The sequence below is a fragment of the Leptopilina heterotoma genome, unplaced genomic scaffold (genome assembly GCF_015476425.1).
Source record: "Leptopilina heterotoma isolate Lh14 unplaced genomic scaffold, ASM1547642v1 Lhet_156, whole genome shotgun sequence".
Taxonomy (NCBI): Eukaryota; Metazoa; Arthropoda; class Insecta; order Hymenoptera; family Figitidae; genus Leptopilina; species Leptopilina heterotoma.
In genome coordinates, this window is record NW_025110870.1 from 1,126,323 (window position 1) to 1,148,769 (window position 22,447).

The following is a 22,447-nucleotide window of genomic DNA, read 5'->3' on the forward strand; positions in this document are numbered from 1 at the left end:
AACAATTATTAATATACGACCTTATTTAATATCAATAGATAAAATTACATTATTTGTTTGAGCAATTTTTTTAACAACTATTCTTTTATTATTATCATTACCTGTTTTAGCAGGAGGAATTACAATATTATTATTTGATCGAAATTTAAATACTTCTTTTTATGATCCTGTTGGAGGAGGGGATCCAATTTTGTATCAACATTTATTTTGATTTTTTGGTCATCCTGAAGTTTATATTTTAATTTTACCTGGATTTGGAATAGTTTCTCATATAATTTTTACTGAATGTGGTAAAAAGGGGTCTTTTGGAAGGTTAGGTATAATGTATGCTATAATTTCAATTGGAGGATTAGGATTTATTGTATGAGGTCATCATATATTTACAGTAGGTATAGATGTGGATACTCGAGCTTATTACACATCAGTAACTATAATTATTGCTGTTCCTACAGGAATTAAAGTGTTTAGATGGTTAGCTACAATGATAGGAGTGAAAGTAGATTTTAGAGTGGTAATAATATGGGTTATTGGATTTATTTTTTTATTTTCTTTAGGAGGGATAACAGGGGTTACTTTATCAAATTCTTCTTTAGATATAGTTATGCATGATACTTATTATGTTGTGGCTCATTTTCATTATGTTTTATCAATAGGAGCTGTATTTTCTATTATTGGAGGATTTATTTTTTGATTTCCTTTAATTACTGGATTTACTTTAAATTCAAAATGGTTAATAACTCAATTTTTTGTTATATTTATTGGGGTTAATATAACTTTTTTTCCTCAACATTTTTTAGGGTTAAGAGGGATACCTCGACGGTATTCTGACTATCCTGATAGATATTTAATATGAAATATAGTTTCATCAATTGGTTCATTAATCTCAATTGTAAGAATACTTATATTAATTTATATTATTTGAGAATCTTTTATAGTAGAGCGATTAGTGTTATTTAAAAATTATTTAATAGTATCAGTAGAGTGATTACATTTAGCTCCTCCTTTAATACATTCATATTTAGAAGGTTCATTGCAAATTAAGTAAAAAATGAAAGAATGATTTATTTTAATATTACAAGATTCTGCTTCTCCAATAATAGAATGAATAATAATATTTCATGATTTTACTTTATTAATTAATTTAATTATTGTAGTTTTAATTTTATGAATTATTATAAATGTTTCTTTAAATAAATTGGTTGTTTTAATAGTAGAAAGACAAGAGATTGAAATTATTTGAACTATTATTCCTATTTTTACTTTAGTAATTTTGGGGGTTCCTTCAATAAAAATTTTATATATATTAGATGAGGTTTATTCTCCTTTTTTAACAGTTAAAGTAGTGGGACATCAATGGTATTGGTCTTATGAATATTCTGATTTTATAAGAAAAAGAGTGGATTCATATATAGTAAAAGATATTATTTTAAGGAGGTTTCGTTTACTAGATAGAACAGAGAATTTAGTGTTACCAATAGATGTACAAATTCGATTTTTAATTTCTTCTGAGGATGTAATTCACTCATTTGCTGTTCCTTCAGTAGGAATTAAAGTTGATGCTGTTCCTGGGCGGTTAAATCAGGGAAGAGTTAATATATCTTTACCTGGTTTTCATTTAGGACAATGTTCAGAAATTTGTGGAATGGCTCATAGATTTATACCTATTATTATTGAAGGGAGGGGAGTGGAAAATTTTATAGATTATATAGAAGATTTTATTGAAGAATAAAAAATAGTCTAATTTAATTTAATTAAGTAACTTAAGTTTAAAGTAATAATTTTTTAAATTATTTATAGTAATATTTATTAGTACTCTTAATTAATTCCTCAGATAAAGCCAATATATTGATTATTTTTAATAATGTATTTATGGATTTTATGAATTTATTACATAATTTTAATGAGAGGATTTTTTTTAAAAATTTATTTAACAAAAATTAAAAAAGATAAAGTTTTGGTAAGTAAATGGACCGTTAAATGATAACTAATTTATTTAGAGTTTTTGATCCTTCTAGAAGAATTGATTATTCTTTAAATTGAGTAAGGATCCTAATATTAAGTTTATTTATTCCTCAATTATATTGAGTTTTATCAAGAAAATATTGTATAGTATGAAAATTAATTTTAATGGGGAGTAGTTAATGAGATTAAAATTTCTTTAATTAATTTTAATAAATTAAATGTTTTATTATTTATATTTTTATTTATTTTTATTATACTTAATAATTTTGTGAGTTTATTCCCTTATATTTTTTCTAGAACAAGGCATATTTGTATTACAGTTACAGTTTCTTTAATAATTTGAGTAAGAATAATAATCTTTGGGTGGGTTAATTTCTTTAATCATATATTGGTTCATTTAACTCCTCAAGGAACACCAGATGTTTTAATACCTTTTATAGTAATGATTGAATTTATTAGGAATATTATTCGTCCTTTAACTTTATCAGTTCGTTTATCTGCTAATATTATTGCCGGTCATCTTTTAATTACTTTAATAAGGCAGTCACATGAAATTTTAGGGATAATGGTATTTTTATTGGTTTTGATTCAATGTATTTTAATAGTGTTAGAAGTTGCTGTTTCTTTTATTCAGTCTTATGTTTATTCTATTCTAAGAGTTTTATATTCTTCAGAAACTAATTATGAAAATATTACATAATTTAATTTTTCATTTAGTAACGGTGAGACCTTGACCTATTTTAAGATCATTTAGAGTTATGAGAACTATAATTGGAGGAATTATATTATTCAGTGATAAATTTATTTATTTAATAAATTTAGGTCTTTTGTCAATTATTTTATGTAGAATTCAATGGTGACGAGATGTAATTCGTGAAGGAACTTTTCAAGGGAGTCATTTAAGACGAGTTGTGGACGGATTAAAGTTAGGGATAATGTTATTTATTTTATCTGAAGTAATATTTTTTTTATCTTTTTTTTGAACTTTTTTTCATTCATCTTTATCTCCAAATATTGAAGTTGGAGGAGTTTGACCTCCAAGGAATATTCTTCAATTTGATCCTTTTCAACTTCCTTTATTAAATACAGTAATTTTATTATCATCTGGAGTTTTAGTAACTTGAAGACATTATAGTATTTTAAATAGAGATAATGAAAGAAGACAAGTAGGGCTTTTTGGTACAATTATATTAGGAAGGATTTTTTCAGTAATTCAGTATATAGAATATTATGAGGCTACTTTTTCTATAAGTGATTCTGTATTTGGTTCAATTTTTTTTTTAACAACTGGGTTTCATGGGGGACATGTAGTTATTGGAAGAATTTTTTTATTAATTATTTTAATTCGGATAAGGGTTAATCATTTAAATGAATTTCATCATTTTGGGTTTGAGGCAGCTTCATGATATTGACATTTTGTTGATGTAGTATGAATTTTTGTTTATATTTTAGTTTATTGATGACATTGATAATTTTTAAATTTTTATATGTATATATTTATCATTTTAAATATAATTATTATAATTTTAGGAGGATTAATTATAGGTATTAATTTAATTTTATCTAAAAAGATATTTAAGTGTCGAAATAAAATATCTTCTTTTGAATGTGGGTTTGATCCAATATCATATAGAAAGGTACCTTTTTCTATTCAATTTTATTTGATTAGAATTATTTTTTTAATTTTTGATGTGGAAATTACTTTAATTTTACCTAGAATTATTTTAATTCAAGAAAAATGATTTTTTTATAAATATATTTTTTGTATAATTATATTAATTTTAGTGTTAGGTCTTTATTATGAATTTAAAGAAGGGTCATTAAATTGATTTTAGTAATTGGATAAATCTAAAGTTTTAGAATTTAATTTCGACTTAAATATATAGTTAAAGTAACTTATTCAAAATTTTAAGGAAGGGGGGGGGAATAAAAATTGTATATTGGTGTTTTATTAAACTAGCACAAAAATTTTTGGGATTTTAGGGAATAAATAATATTATTATATACAAAATTATTATGGCAGATTAGTGTGTTAATTTTAGGAATTAATTAAATATAAATTGATTATATTAATAATAAAATTATTATTTTAGTAAATGATATGCCTGAGTAAAGGATTATTATGATGTAATAAGTTATATAAATTAAAGTTTTATTATCATTAATTATCATTAATTATCATTAATTATCATTAATTATCATTAATTATCATTAATTATTTAATTATCATTAATTATCATTAATTATCATTAATTATCATTAATTATCATTAATTATCATTAATTATCATTAATTATCATTAATTATCATTAATTATCATTAATTATCATTAATTATCATTAATTATCATTAATTATCATTAATTATCATTAATTATCATTAATTATCATTAATTATCATTAATTATCATTAATTATCATTAATTATCATTAATTATCATTAATTATCATTAATTATCATTAATTATCATTAATTATCATTAATTATCATTAATTATCATTAATTATCATTAATTATCATTAATTATCATTAATTATCATTAATTATCATTAATTATCATTAATTATCATTAATTATCATTAATTATCATTAATTATCATTAATTATCATTAATTATCATTAATTATCATTAATTATCATTAATTATCATTAATTATCATTAATTATCATTAATTATCATTAATTATCATTAATTATCATTAATTATCATTAATTATCATTAATTATCATTAATTATCATTAATTATCATTAATTATCATTAATTATCATTAATTATCATTGGGGGGGGGGTAATAAAAAAGAATTTTTTTGTCTATTGTTAGATTATGAATCTAAAAGTTTTATTAACTTATTTTTATTAAATAATTTTAAGTTAGTAAGACTATTAATTTTCAAAGTTAAAAGGATAAAATTTTTATAAATTATTTTAATATGGCAGATTAGTGCAATGAATTTAAGTTTCATAAATAAAATAAGTATTTTTATTAAAAATTTATGAAATATATTGGTTAGAGTATTTAGTAAGGAGTTTAATTGTCATTATTATAGTATTAATTGGAGTAGCTTTTTTAACTTTATTAGAACGAAAAATTTTAGGGTATGTTCAAATTCGTAAAGGGCCAAATAAAATTTTATTTAAAGGTATTTTACAGCCTATTAGAGATGCTTTAAAATTATTAAGGAAAGAGTTATTTTTTGTAAAAAATTTAAATTATATAATTTATTTTTTAAGACCTTGTTTAAGGTTATTATTAATATTAATTTTATGAGTTATTATACCTAATTTTTTTAATATAAGAATTAGAGAAGTAAGAATTTTATTATTTATTTGTTTTTTAAGATTGGGGGTTTATATAATGATGTTAAGAGGTTGATCTTCTAATTCTTTATATTCAATATTAGGGAGAATTCGTGCGATTTCACAATCTATTTCTTATGAAGTTAGTTTAATTTTAATTATTTTAAGAAGTTTATTTTTAATTGAAAGATTTGATATGTTTAAGATGTCAAGAGTTCAAGATAAAATTTGGGCTTCTATTTATATATGAGGGGTAATGTTAATATTTTTAGTTAGAGTTGTGGCGGAATTGAATCGTACTCCTTTTGATTTAGCTGAGGGTGAATCTGAATTAGTATCTGGGTTTAATACAGAGTATATAGCAGGAGGATTTGTGTTAATTTTTTTATCTGAATATGGTATAATTATGTTAATAAGTTATTTATTTATATTATTTTATTTTATACTTAATATTAATAGTGTTAGGATAGTGGGAAGAGTGAGGGTAATAATTTTAATTATTTTATTTCGAGGAAGATTTCCTCGAATTCGATATGATAAACTTATAATATTAATTTGGAAAAGATTTTTAGTTGTAATTTTAAATTATTTAATTTTTTTAAACTTTATTAAATGAATTTTATTAATTATATATTAATAGTAAAAGGTTAAAGATTTAAGTTAATGAATTTGTTAAAATATGTATTTTGAATATACATTAAAGAGATTAAAATTTTCTATTAACTTAAAATGAAAATTAAAATTATAATTAATAGGAGTAGTATAAATATATCTATTAAAGTATTAAAAAAATAGGATAAAAATTTTTTTTGTTTAAAAAATATAAAGTTAAATATTAATTTAGTGTAAAATTCATTTCATATAGTTTCGTTTAAATAAAATAGTTTATTAATTATATTAAAGGTAAAAAAATTTATTGAAAAAGATAATTGTCTTAAAAATATAAAATTTTTACAAATAGGAATGATGTTGTATAAAAGTCATGAATTAAAGTAATTTGTGTAGTTTAAAGAATTTAAAATTAATAAAATTCTAAATATTATTATATAGTGAATTAAATTTTTTATTTCTAAATTTAAAATTCTTGTATCAATTCTATTAAATCTTAATCAATTGATTAAGTTACCAAAAATAATAGATATAATAAATAATATGAAAATAGAGAAATTTATTAAAATATTATCTTTTTTTAGGGTTATAGGGCTAGAATGTGGTATATTAAAAGTTAAATAAAATATGAGTCGAAAAGAATAAAAAATAGTTAAAGAGATAGAAAAGTATATTAAAGTTATAATGAATGGATTAATAAGAAAGTTAAGTGTTATTTCAAATATTAAATCTTTAGAGTAAAATCCTGAGAGAAAAGGAAAGCCACAGAGGGATAAATTAGAGTAGTTAAAAAATATGATTACTAAAGGAGATTCATAAATTAAAGAACCTATTAATCGAATATCTTGTAAATTTATTAAAAAATGAATTATGATTCCTGAACATAAAAATAATAAAGATTTAAATATAGCGTGAGAAATAAGATGAAAAAATACATAATTTGGTAATTGATAGGCTAGTATATGAATTATTAACCCTAGTTGTCTTAAAGTTGAAAAAGCAATAATTTTTTTTAAGTCAAATTCAAATATAGCATTAATTCTAGCTAGAAGTAAAGTTATTAACCCAATAATTAAAAGGGGTAAAGTTATTTTTGTAAATATAAAATTGAATCGAATTATTACGTATACTCCTGCTGTTACTAATGTTGAAGAGTGAACAAGAGAAGAAACTGGAGTGGGGGCAGCTATTGCAGCAGGTAGTCATATAGAAAAAGGGATTTGGGCCCTTTTAGTTATAATTATAATTAAAATAATTGAAGGTAGTGTGTAAGAATTAGAATAGTAAAGAGAAAAATTTCATGATCTAAAATTTATACCTAGAAAAATGAGGATTAAAAGTATAATATCTCCAATTCGATTAGTTAATAATGTTAATATTCCAGAGTTGAATGAATTTGAAGATTGATAGTAGATAATCAAACAAAAAGAAATTAATCCTAATCCGTCTCAACCTAAAATAATTCTTAATATATTAGGGCATAAAATTATTAAAATTATAGAGATTACAAAAAGTATTAAAATTATAATAAAATAAATTTTTTTATTTTCTATAATTATGTATTCTTTTCTATATAATATTACTATGGAGGAAATGAATATTACAACTCTAATAAATATTAGGCTTAGTCAGTCTAATATAAAATTTAATTCAAAATTTATATTTATTAAAGAAATAATATTTCATTTAATAAAGAAAATAGATTTGAAAAAAATTAATGTTAATCTATAAAAAAAAGTTAATGTTCTTAAAATAAGTAAAGAATTGAAATAAAGGGAATTAATTATAATTTAAAATATCTTTAGATATATTTTTGATTCCACAAATCAATATTTTAAATTTAAATTATTTAAATAATAAAAATTTATTGTTATAATAAATAAAGGAATTAGGTGAAGTAGTAAAGCTAAGAATTCTTGTATTGAGATTGAAATAAATATATTAATATTTTTATTTAATATTCCATGTTGTGTTGTTATAAAAAAATATATTGAGTATAAAACACTTGTAAATCTTAAAATTATAATTAAGGGAATTAAATTTAATCTAAAATTTAAGATTCTATTAATTAATAAAATTTCACTAATTAAATTAAGAGAAGGAGGGGCCCCTATATTAAAAATATTTAATATAAATCAAAATAAAGTTAAGGAAGGGGTAATATTTATTAAACCTTTATTTAAAAGTATTCTTCGTGATTTTAGTCGTCTGTAAGAAATATTTACTAAAAAAAATAAAGCAGATGAACATAGACCATGACTAATTATTATAATTAAGCTACCTAGGATTCCTGTTAATCTTATAGAAATTAATCCAGTAACTATAAGACTTATATGAACTACGGATGAATAGGCTACTAATTTTTTTATATCAATTTGTTTTATACAAATTAAAGAGGTTAATAATGCTCCTAAAAGTCTTAGGGTAGAGATAAAGAAGTTGTAAATTGAGTTTAAATATTCTGAGATAAATATCATTCGTAAAATTCCATACCCTCCTAATTTTAATATAATGGCAGCTAAAATTATTGATCCTGTTACTGGGGCTTCTACATGAGCTTTAGGTAATCAAAGATGTAAAAAAAAAATTGGTAGTTTAACTAAAAATGGGAGTAGTATATAAAGGTAGAAATAGATATTTTTTAAAAAGTTTAAATTTATTAATAAAATAATATTTATAAAATTAGTTATATAATATAATTTAATTAAGATAATTATTAAAGGTAAGGAAGCAAATAAAGTATAAATTAGTATGTAAATTCCTGCTTCTATTCGTTCAAATTGAGCTCCTCATCCTAGAATTAATAATAATGTTGGGATTATTCTTGCTTCAAAGAAAATATAGAAAGTAAAGTAACTTATGGATAAAAATGATAGAGTTAATGAAATTATTAAAGTGATTAATAAAGTTAAATAAATTTTTTTAAAATTTATATTAGACCAAATTAAAATTATTAATCTAAAAATTCATATAGTTAGTAAAGTTAAATAAAATGAATTTTGGTCAATAAAAATTATGAATATAATTTTTATTGAGGAGTAAAGAGGAGTAAAATTTACTAAAAATAAAAAAGATAAAAAAAGGGTTCAATTTAATAATGATAAAAATATTAAAGGGGTAAAAAAAATAATAGGACTTAAGGTTAAGATAAAAAATAATTTCATATAATTTAAATTATTAAATTTATTGAATTTAAAGTTCCTTTACCTTTAAATTGAATGATTATGATTAAAATTGTTAATCCTAGGATTCCTTCACAAATAATAATAGGGATAATGATTATGATAAAGTATTCAAAATTAATTAATAGTAAAATATAAAATATAGATAAGATTGAGGAAATTATTATAATTTCTAAAGATATTAGAGTTAAAAGTAAATGAGGGTATAGATTTGTGATTAAAAAAATTGAAGATAAATAGAGTATTAGGATTAAAATAGGGAAGGGGATTTAGCTAAGTAGTTTATAAAAAACTTTAATTTTGTAAATTAAAATTAAATTAAAAATTTTTTAGCTACTTCAAAAAAATAAAAAATTATATTTTTAATCTCCAAAATTAAAGTTTTTATTTAAACTATTTTTTGAATGTATAATTTTTATTTAATTTTAATTTTTATTATTCTTTTAATTATTGTTAGATTGATAAGAATTGAAGAAAGACACCCTATAATGATAGGGGTGTCTATATTTATAATTACTATAATAGTAATTTTAGTAATAAGAGTTATTAATAAAATAAGAGTTTATTCAATAATTTTTTATATAGTTATAATTGGAGGGATTTTAATTTTATTTCTTTATTTTAATAGGTTTGCTACAGATGGAGTAATCATTATTAGGTATTTTGATTTATTAAATACATTAAATAAACTTCTTACTTTGTGTTTAATTTACGTAATTATATCAAAAATAGATTATTTTAAAAGGTTAGTTAGGATTAATGATTCAATTATTGAAATAAAAAATTTTGTTTTAGAGAGAAATTTAAATTCTTTTAAATTAATTTACATTAAATTTGATTTAATAATAGTTTTTATTTTATTATATCTTTTATATCTTTTAGTTATAGTTGTAAAAGTTTTATTTTTATTTAAACCTAAGTCTATACGACAAATATTATAATGAAAATAATTTTTTGTCAGAGTAATTTAAAAAAAGAATTATTATATTTACCTACACCAATTAATATTAATTTAATATGAAATTTTGGATTTTTGTTAGGGATATGTTTAAGGATTCAAATTTTAAGAGGAATTTTCTTATCAATATATTATAATTCTAGAATTGATTTGGCATTTGAAAGGGTAATTCATATTATTCATGATGTTAATTATGGGTGGGTCATTCGATTAATTCATATAAATGGTGCTTCTTTTTTTTTTATTTGTTTATTTATACATATTGGACGAGGGTTATATATGAGATCTTATAAAATAATGTTTCCTTGATTAAGAGGTAGTATTATATTTTTAATAATTATAGGGGCTGCATTTTTGGGGTATGTGTTACCTTGAGGACAAATATCTTTTTGGGGGGCAACTGTAATTACAAATTTAGTTTCAGCTATTCCTTTTATTGGGAATGATATTGTTATTTGGTTGTGAGGGGGGTTTAGGGTAGGAGCTGCTACTTTAAGACGATTTTATAGGTTTCATTTTATTTTACCTTTAATTATTTTAGTAATTGTTTTAGTTCATTTAGTCTCTCTTCATATATTTGGATCTAGAAACCCTTTAGGGGTGTCTAGAGATTTAAATAAAATTCCTTTCCATAAATATTTTCTTATTAAAGATTTATTAGTTTTATTAATTATAATTATTAGTTTATTACTTATTAATTGTTTAAATCCTTATGTTTTAGGGGATCCTGAAAATTTTAATTTAGCTAATCCAATAGTTACCCCGATTCATATTCAACCTGAATGATATTTTCTTTTTGCTTATGCTATTTTACGATCTATTCCTAGGAAATTAGGTGGGGTTGTTGCTTTAGGGGCTTCTGTGTTAATTTTATTAATTTTACCTTTTTTTGGGGGGGGGGAATTTATAAGGGAAGTAAATTATCCATTTAATCAGATTTTATATTGATTATTTATTAATCTTTTTATTTTATTAACATGGATTGGTATAAAGCCAATTGAATATCCTTATATAGAAATTGGACAATTTTTATCTGTAATATATTTTTTGTATTTTTTTTTAAATTATGTGGTTAAAAAAAATTGAAATTTGTTTATAGAGTAGTTTTATAGTTTATAAAAAATTTTAAATTGCAAATTTAAAGAATTTAGGTTAAATAAAACTTTTAATTAAATTTATATTTTACATTAATTTATAAATTTATTTAAATATATAAAATTTTGATAAAAATTAATATTTTAATAATATTATAAAGATACATTTAATTTAAAGTATTAAAATTTAAAGAAATTTTTAATTTGTAAAATTTTTATTATAGATTAATTAGAGTGCCAGCAATAGCGGTTATACTTTATATATAAAATTAATTTAATTAAATATTAAAGTAAAATTATTTAAATGATAAATTTAATTGGGGGAAATAAATGAAATAGTGAAATAATTTATTTAATTTAATTTAGTTGAATTTATTTATATAAAATTTAGTGTTATAAAGATTTAATTTTATTAAAATTAGGATTAGATACCCTATTATATAAGTTTATAATTAAAATATTAATAAAGTAAATTTATAGATTGAAATAGTTAGATATGACGGTATTTTAATTTATTTAGAGGAATTTGATGATTAAATTGATACTCCACAATAAGAAATACTTATAAAATTTGTATTTATATATTTTTATTTAAAAAAATTTTTTTTAAAATAATTTTGTAATTTTTTATGATAAAAAATTATTTAAATCAATATGTAATTTAAAGATAAGGTTTAATTGAATTACTATAAATTATTAATTTATAAAAATTATATTTAAATTATATTTATAAATAGGATTTAAAGGTAAAATTAATTAATTAATTAATTTGATTTAATTTTAAAATATGTACAAATTGCCCGTCAATTTAGTTTATTAATAAATAGTTAAATTTATTTAAAATTAAGTAAGTCGTAACAAAGTAAATATACTGGAAAGTGTATTTAGAAGTTTAAATAAAAAGAAATTTAATTTTTTAGGGTAAAAAATTTTTTTTTTTAAAATATTAATAGGTAAAATAATTTTAAGTAAATAAATTGAATAAATAAATTAAGTTGTATTTTAAATGTATTGTAAAAGAAAAAATTATTTTATTAAATTAAAGTTTTATTTATTTTACCTTTTGTATCAGGGTTAATTAAAATTATTTAGTTAAGTAAAAATTTCGAAATTAATAGAGATAAAATTTTAAAGAGTTAAAGTAATAAATTTATTTAAAATAAAATTTTTGTAATTAAATGTTAATCGAAATTAATAATATCTAATTTTTTAATAAATAAATTTAATTTATAATTTTTTATATACATACTATATTTATATATATATTAATGTAAATAAAAATTTAAATATTTTAAGGGATGAACTTTAAAATTTAATTAAAAATATAGATTAATATAATTAATTTATAAGATATAATTTAAAATTTTAATTTTTAGAAAAAATGTAATTATTTATTTATTAGTTATTAATATTAATTTTTAATATGTTTTAATTTATATATTAAAATGTAATTATAAATATTTTTTATTTAGTAATAATGATTAAATTAGTAAAAAAATTTTTGAATTTATGTAATAAATTTTTATTAGTAAATTAATTTTAATGAATTAAGCAAAAAATTTATATTTACCTGTTTATTAAAAACATGTCTTTAAAATTAATTTATTTAAAGTCTAGTCTGCTCAATGAAAATTTTAAATAGCTGCAATATTTTTGATTGTACTAAGGTAGCGTAATAAAAAGTTTTTTAATTGAAAAATTGTATGAAAGATTATATAAAATATATACTTTATTAAAATTAAAATTTTAAAATTTATTTATAAGTAAAAAATCTTATTAAATTTTAATAGACGAGAAGCCCCTATAAAACTTTATAAATAAAAATGATTTAGATAAATATTATTGATTTAAATTAAGTTATTTATTATATTGGGGTAATGAAAAAATAATTTAATTTTTTTATAAATGATTATATAGATAGATAAAAATTTAAAAAGAGTGTTTAATTAAAATTATTAGATTAAGTTACTTTAGGGATAACAGCATAATATTTTTAGAAAGTTCTTATTGATAAAAATGTTTATGACCTCGGTGTTGAATTAAAATAAATATTAAAAGGAGATTTTTAATTATTAAGTCTGTTCGACTTTTAAAATTTTACATGATTTGAGTTAAAATCGGTGTAAGCCAGATTGGTTTCTATCTTTAAAATATAAATTTAATATTTGTACGAAAGGACTTTATTAGTAGTTAATTAAATAATTTTTAAAAATAAATAAAAATAAATATTAAATTTAGTTAAATTTTTATAATATTAATATGTCATATTAAAGTTATTTATTGAATAATTTAAATAATTTAATTTAAAATATAATATTGAAGATATTAAAATGATAAAATTATCTTTAAATATATAATTATATAATATAAATAAAATATATTTTATTTCCAATAAAAAAATTTAGTTTAAAGTAAACTGGTATAATTATTCAGAAACATACTTTCTATAAATTAATTTAATTTATAGGGAAATAATAAAAAAAAATTAGATTTCTAATCTATTAATAAATGGGTGAATCATTTTTATTTCTTTAAAAATTGTAGGTTTATAATTTTAGAAAGGGGATATTTAATTTTAATAAAAAATTTGAAGCATTTTTTTTAAAAATGCTAATTTTTATATCTAAAAGAAATGGGAAATAAATATCTATTAATAGGGAGGGGGAAACTTTAATCATATTTATAAGGAATAGATTAAATAAAATCAATAATTTCTAATTAAGTGAACTATTTTTATCGAGTGACTTTTGTCAGGAATGGAAAACTGGTTTTCCTCATAGGATTTGGAAGAAATTTAAGAAAAAGAGGCAAAAGAAAGATCTTAAAATTTTTAATTTAATATAAAATTTAGACCTGATAGAATATTAAATTTTTAATATATTAATATATTAAAAATATTAAAGGAAATTAATTTTAGTAAAAAATATATTTTATATAATAAATTAAAAGGGTAAAAAGAATAGAAATAAGTAAAGTAAATAAGGATAATATAGATGAAAATTGAATATTTTATTAATGTGTAAATTACAAAATGTTTAAGTTATGTAATAATTTAAGAATCTTATGAAAAAATTAAAATTGTAGGAATAAAAATATTTTAGAAAATAAATCAAATTACATAGTAAATAACATCTTGATGGACAATAATGAAATATTCAATATATTGTGGCATTTAAAATATTATAATTATAAATTTTTATAATGAAATTATAATGTTTTTTTTAAACTACATTTTAATTAATTAGAAATTTAAAGTTAGTAATGATTTTATAGTGTAGTAAAAATTTTAATTTAAAAATTAAAATTATAATAAATTGAATAAAAAAGAATTTGTTATATGATTAGGTGTATATTTTGTATTTAATTAAAAATTAAAATTTGTAAAAATTTGTAAAAATTTGAAGCATTTTTTTTAAAAATGCTAATTTTTATATCTAAAAGAAATGGGAAATAAATATCTATTAATAGGGAGGGGGAAACTTTAATCATATTTATAAGGAATAGATTAAATAAAATCAATAATTTCTAATTAAGTGAACTATTTTTATCGAGTGACTTTTGTCAGGAATGGAAAACTGGTTTTCCTCATAGGATTTGGAAGAAATTTAAGAAAAAGAGGCAAAAGAAAGATCTTAAAATTTTTAATTTAATATAAAATTTAGACCTGATAGAATATTAAATTTTTAATATATTAATATATTAAAAATATTAAAGGAAATTAATTTTAGTAAAAAATATATTTTATATAATAAATTAAAAGGGTAAAAAGAATAGAAATAAGTAAAGTAAATAAGGATAATATAGATGAAAATTGAATATTTTATTAATGTGTAAATTACAAAATGTTTAAGTTATGTAATAATTTAAGAATCTTATGAAAAAATTAAAATTGTAGGAATAAAAATATTTTAGAAAATAAATCAAATTACATAGTAAATAACATCTTGATGGACAATAATGAAATATTCAATATATTGTGGCATTTAAAATATTATAATTATAAATTTTTATAATGAAATTATAATGTTTTTTTTAAACTACATTTTAATTAATTAGAAATTTAAAGTTAGTAATGATTTTATAGTGTAGTAAAAATTTTAATTTAAAAATTAAAATTATAATAAATTGAATAAAAAAGAATTTGTTATATGATTAGGTGTATATTTTGTATTTAATTAAAAATTAAAATTTGTAAAAATTTGTAAAAATTTGAAGCATTTTTTTTAAAAATGCTAATTTTTATATCTAAAAGAAATGGGAAATAAATATCTATTAATAGGGAGGGGGAAACTTTAATCATATTTATAAGGAATAGATTAAATAAAATCAATAATTTCTAATTAAGTGAACTATTTTTATCGAGTGACTTTTGTCAGGAATGGAAAACTGGTTTTCCTCATAGGATTTGGAAGAAATTTAAGAAAAAGAGGCAAAAGAAAGATCTTAAAATTTTTAATTTAATATAAAATTTAGACCTGATAGAATATTAAATTTTTAATATATTAATATATTAAAAATATTAAAGGAAATTAATTTTAGTAAAAAATATATTTTATATAATAAATTAAAAGGGTAAAAAGAATAGAAATAAGTAAAGTAAATAAGGATAATATAGATGAAAATTGAATATTTTATTAATGTGTAAATTACAAAATGTTTAAGTTATGTAATAATTTAAGAATCTTATGAAAAAATTAAAATTGTAGGAATAAAAATATTTTAGAAAATAAATCAAATTACATAGTAAATAACATCTTGATGGACAATAATGAAATATTCAATATATTGTGGCATTTAAAATATTATAATTATAAATTTTTATAATGAAATTATAATGTTTTTTTTAAACTACATTTTAATTAATTAGAAATTTAAAGTTAGTAATGATTTTATAGTGTAGTAAAAATTTTAATTTAAAAATTAAAATTATAATAAATTGAATAAAAAAGAATTTGTTATATGATTAGGTGTATATTTTGTATTTAATTAAAAATTAAAATTTGTAAAAATTTGTAAAAATTTGAAGCATTTTTTTTAAAAATGCTAATTTTTATATCTAAAAGAAATGGGAAATAAATATCTATTAATAGGGAGGGGGAAACTTTAATCATATTTATAAGGAATAGATTAAATAAAATCAATAATTTCTAATTAAGTGAACTATTTTTATCGAGTGACTTTTGTCAGGAATGGAAAACTGGTTTTCCTCATAGGATTTGGAAGAAATTTAAGAAAAAGAGGCAAAAGAAAGATCTTAAAATTTTTAATTTAATATAAAATTTAGACCTGATAGAATATTAAATTTTTAATATATTAATATATTAAAAATATTAAAGGAAATTAATTTTAGTAAAAAATATATTTTATATAATAAATTAAAAGGGTAAAAAGAATAGAAATAAGTAAAGTAAATAAGGATAATATAGATGAAAATTGAATATTTTATTAATGTGTAAATTACAAAATGTTTAAGTTATGTAATAATTTAAGAATCTTATGAAAAAATTAAAATTGTAGGAATAAAAATATTTTAGAAAATAAATCAAATTACATAGTAAATAACATCTTGATGGACAATAATGAAATATTCAATATATTGTGGCATTTAAAATATTATAATTATAAATTTTTATAATGAAATTATAATGTTTTTTTTAAACTACATTTTAATTAATTAGAAATTTAAAGTTAGTAATGATTTTATAGTGTAGTAAAAATTTTAATTTAAAAATTAAAATTATAATAAATTGAATAAAAAAGAATTTGTTATATGATTAGGTGTATATTTTGTATTTAATTAAAAATTAAAATTTGTAAAAATTTGTAAAAATTTGAAGCATTTTTTTTAAAAATGCTAATTTTTATATCTAAAAGAAATGGGAAATAAATATCTATTAATAGGGAGGGGGAAACTTTAATCATATTTATAAGGAATAGATTAAATAAAATCAATAATTTCTAATTAAGTGAACTATTTTTATCGAGTGACTTTTGTCAGGAATGGAAAACTGGTTTTCCTCATAGGATTTGGAAGAAATTTAAGAAAAAGAGGCAAAAGAAAGATCTTAAAATTTTTAATTTAATATAAAATTTAGACCTGATAGAATATTAAATTTTTAATATATTAATATATTAAAAATATTAAAGGAAATTAATTTTAGTAAAAAATATATTTTATATAATAAATTAAAAGGGTAAAAAGAATAGAAATAAGTAAAGTAAATAAGGATAATATAGATGAAAATTGAATATTTTATTAATGTGTAAATTACAAAATGTTTAAGTTATGTAATAATTTAAGAATCTTATGAAAAAATTAAAATTGTAGGAATAAAAATATTTTAGAAAATAAATCAAATTACATAGTAAATAACATCTTGATGGACAATAATGAAATATTCAATATATTGTGGCATTTAAAATATTATAATTATAAATTTTTATAATGAAATTATAATGTTTTTTTTAAACTACATTTTAATTAATTAGAAATTTAAAGTTAGTAATGATTTTATAGTGTAGTAAAAATTTTAATTTAAAAATTAAAATTATAATAAATTGAATAAAAAAGAATTTGTTATATGATTAGGTGTATATTTTGTATTTAATTAAAAATTAAAATTTGTAAAAATTTGTAAAAATTTGTAAAAATTTGTAAAAATTTGTAAAAATTTGTAAAAATTTGTAAAAATTTGAAGCATTTTTTTTAAAAATGCTAATTTTTATATCTAAAAGAAATGGGAAATAAATATCTATTAATAGGGAGGGGGAAACTTTAATCATATTTATAAGGAATAGATTAAATAAAATCAATAATTTCTAATTAAGTGAACTATTTTTATCGAGTGACTTTTGTCAGGAATGGAAAACTGGTTTTCCTCATAGGATTTGGAAGAAATTTAAGAAAAAGAGGCAAAAGAAAGATCTTAAAATTTTTAATTTAATATAAAATTTAGACCTGATAGAATATTAAATTTTTAATATATTAATATATTAAAAATATTAAAGGAAATTAATTTTAGTAAAAAATATATTTTATATAATAAATTAAAAGGGTAAAAAGAATAGAAATAAGTAAAGTAAATAAGGATAATATAGATGAAAATTGAATATTTTATTAATGTGTAAATTACAAAATGTTTAAGTTATGTAATAATTTAAGAATCTTATGAAAAAATTAAAATTGTAGGAATAAAAATATTTTAGAAAATAAATCAAATTACATAGTAAATAACATCTTGATGGACAATAATGAAATATTCAATATATTGTGGCATTTAAAATATTATAATTATAAATTTTTATAATGAAATTATAATGTTTTTTTTAAACTACATTTTAATTAATTAGAAATTTAATTTCAATAAAATTATTAACATTAATTTACCTCTATTTGGTTTTAATTAAAAATAAATTTTTTAATAAAAATAATTTTTAAGTGCAAATTAAATGTTATAATATTTTAACTATTATTCATTTGAATTTAAAATATTCAATAAAATAATGTAAGGTAAATAGTTATTAAATAAATTAAAAGTATTTTATCAATTTTGATAAAATTGTTGAAATAAAAATAATTAGAAGTTTTAAAAAATAAAATTGAGGGGAATAAAATTTTTAAATAAAAGAAAGCAAAAATTGTTGATAAACATAATATAATAAATGAAATAAAAAAGTATGAATTTAAAGTAAAAATTTTAATTGATAAAACTTTTAAATAAAAATTAATTGTTGGAGGTAATATAGTAAAAAAGATTATTAAAATTAAAATTAAAATTTTGTAATAAAATGTAATAAAATGAATATCGTGAATAAAAGTTAAATTAAAAAAATTAAATAAAAGTGTAGTTAAAAATAAAATAATAAAGTAAATTATAAAGTAATAAGATCATATTGAATAGTCTCAAATTAATAAATTTAGGAATCAAGTTATTTGATTTATAGATGAGGATCCAATAATAAGTTTTAACAAATTAGTATTTATAATTATAAAGAATCTGGAAATTAAATTAAAAATTAAAATTAAGTAAATTAAATTAATTATGTAAGGAGTTTCTTTAAATGAATTAATATTATGAAATAAATAGAAAGGTAAAATTTTTTGTAAAGTTATTAATAAAAAATTTCTTGATCAATCTATATTAATTAATAAATGTATATATCATCATAAAAATGGTCAGGTTCCTATTTTTATTAAAATGGATAATAAAATTATTAATAAAAATAAAGTTGAATAGTTTATTAAAGAATAAAAGAATATAGATATTAATATTAAAGAGGATCTAAATCTTTGAATTAGAAAATATTTTATAAAAATATCTTTATTGGAAGGGGTGTTTAAAAAGTATAAAATTGGGATAAATGAAATTATATTTATTTCAATTATTATTCAAAGAAATAGAAGTATATTGGTTCTTGTTCCTAAAAGAATTCTTAAGTTAAGTGTAGAAAAAAATAAAGTTAAATTAATATTTATTAATATTTTATTAATATTATTTTTAGTAATATTATTAGTAATAAAATAGTTTTATATTTTTGAATAAATTTACAGTTTATTACTTAAATCAGACATATTACTTAAATTAGATAATATTTAAATTAGGCGTATTACTTTAATTTTTAATTTAATTTAAAATATTTCATTTACATTGAAAAAATAATTTTTTAATTAAAATTAATTGTGTCATTATATTAATAAATGATTTTTTTCTTCAAATCATAAAGATATTGGTATTATATATTTTATATTTGGAATTTGATCAGGGATAGTAGGGGCAGGGTTAAGGTTGATTGTTCGGATAGAGTTAGGTATACCAGGTCAATTAATTAATAATGATCAAATTTATAATTCTATTGTTACTGCTCATGCATTTATTATAATTTTTTTTATAGTTATACCAATTATAGTTGGAGGATTTGGGAATTATTTAATTCCATTAATACTTACAGTTCCTGATATAGCATTTCCACGTTTAAATAATATAAGTTTATGACTTTTATTTCCTTCTATGATTTTAATATTAGCAAGAATAATAATTGACCAAGGGGCAGGAACAGGATGAACTGTTTACCCTCCTTTATCTCTTAGAGATAGACATCCTGGGGTTTCAACTGATTTAGTAATTTTTTCATTACATTTAAGGGGGGTATCTTCAATTTTAGGGTCTATTAATTTTATTTCAACAATTATTAATATACGACCTTATTTAATATCAATAGATAAAATTACATTATTTGTTTGAGCAATTTTTTTAACAACTATTCTTTTATTGTTATCATTACCTGTTTTAGCAGGAGGAATTACAATATTATTATTTGATCGAAATTTAAATACTTCTTTTTATGATCCTGTTGGAGGAGGGGATCCAATTTTGTATCAACATTTATTTTGATTTTTTGGGCATCCTGAAGTTTATATTTTAATTTTACCTGGATTTGGAATAGTTTCTCATATAATTTTACTGAATGTGGTAAAAAGGGGTCTTTTGGAAGGTTAGGTATAATGTATGCTATAATTTCAATTGGAGGATTAGGATTTATTGTATGAGGTCATCATATATTTACAGTAGGTATAGATGTGGATACTCGAGCTTATTACACATCAGTAACTATAATTATTGCTGTTCCTACAGGAATTAAAGTGTTTAGATGGTTAGCTACAATGATAGGAGTGAAAGTAGATTTTAGAGTGGTAATAATATGGGTTATTGGATTTATTTTTTTATTTTCTTTAGGAGGGATAACAGGGGTTACTTTATCAAATTCTTCTTTAGATATAGTTATGCATGATACTTATTATGTTGTGGCTCATTTTCATTATGTTTTATCAATAGGAGCTGTATTTTCTATTATTGGAGGATTTATTTTTTGATTTCCTTTAATTACTGGATTTACTTTAAATTCAAAATGGTTAATAACTCAATTTTTTGTTATATTTATTGGGGTTAATATAACTTTTTTTCCTCAACATTTTTTAGGGTTAAGAGGGATACCTCGACGGTATTCTGACTATCCTGATAGATATTTAATATGAAATATAGTTTCATCAATTGGTTCATTAATCTCAATTGTAAGAATACTTATATTAATTTATATTATTTGAGAATCTTTTATAGTAGAGCGATTAGTGTTATTTAAAAATTATTTAATAGTATCAGTAGAGTGATTACATTTAGCCCCTCCTTTAATACATTCATATTTAGAAGGTTCATTGCAAATTAAGTAAAAAATGAAAGAATGATTTATTTTAATATTACAAGATTCTGCTTCTCCAATAATAGAATGAATAATAATATTTCATGATTTTACTTTATTAATTAATTTAATTATTGTAGTTTTAATTTTATGAATTATTATAAATGTTTCTTTAAATAAATTGGTTGTTTTAATAGTAGAAAGACAAGAGATTGAAATTATTTGAACTATTATTCCTATTTTTACTTTAGTAATTTTGGGGGTTCCTTCAATAAAAATTTTATATATATTAGATGAGGTTTATTCTCCTTTTTTAACAGTTAAAGTAGTGGGACATCAATGGTATTGGTCTTATGAATATTCTGATTTTATAAGAAAAAGAGTGGATTCATATATAGTAAAAGATATTATTTTAAGGAGGTTTCGTTTACTAGATAGAACAGAGAATTTAGTGTTACCAATAGATGTACAAATTCGATTTTTAATTTCTTCTGAGGATGTAATTCACTCATTTGCTGTTCCTTCAGTAGGAATTAAAGTTGATGCTGTTCCTGGGCGGTTAAATCAGGGAAGAGTTAATATATCTTTACCTGGTTTTCATTTAGGACAATGTTCAGAAATTTGTGGAATGGCTCATAGATTTATACCTATTATTATTGAAGGGAGGGGAGTGGAAAATTTTATAGATTATATAGAAGATTTTATTGAAGAATAAAAAATAGTCTAATTTAATTTAATTAAGTAACTTAAGTTTAAAGTAATAATTTTTTAAATTATTTATAGTAATATTTATTAGTACTCTTAATTAATTCCTCAGATAAAGCCAATATATTGATTATTTTTAATAATGTATTTATGGATTTTATGAATTTATTACATAATTTTAATGAGAGGATTTTTTTTAAAAATTTATTTAACAAAAATTAAAAAAGATAAAGTTTTGGTAAGTAAATGGACCGTTAAATGATAACTAATTTATTTAGAGTTTTTGATCCTTCTAGAAGAATTGATTATTCTTTAAATTGAGTAAGGATCCTAATATTAAGTTTATTTATTCCTCAATTATATTGAGTTTTATCAAGAAAATATTGTATAGTATGAAAATTAATTTTAATGGGGGTAGTTAATGAGATTAAAATTTCTTTAATT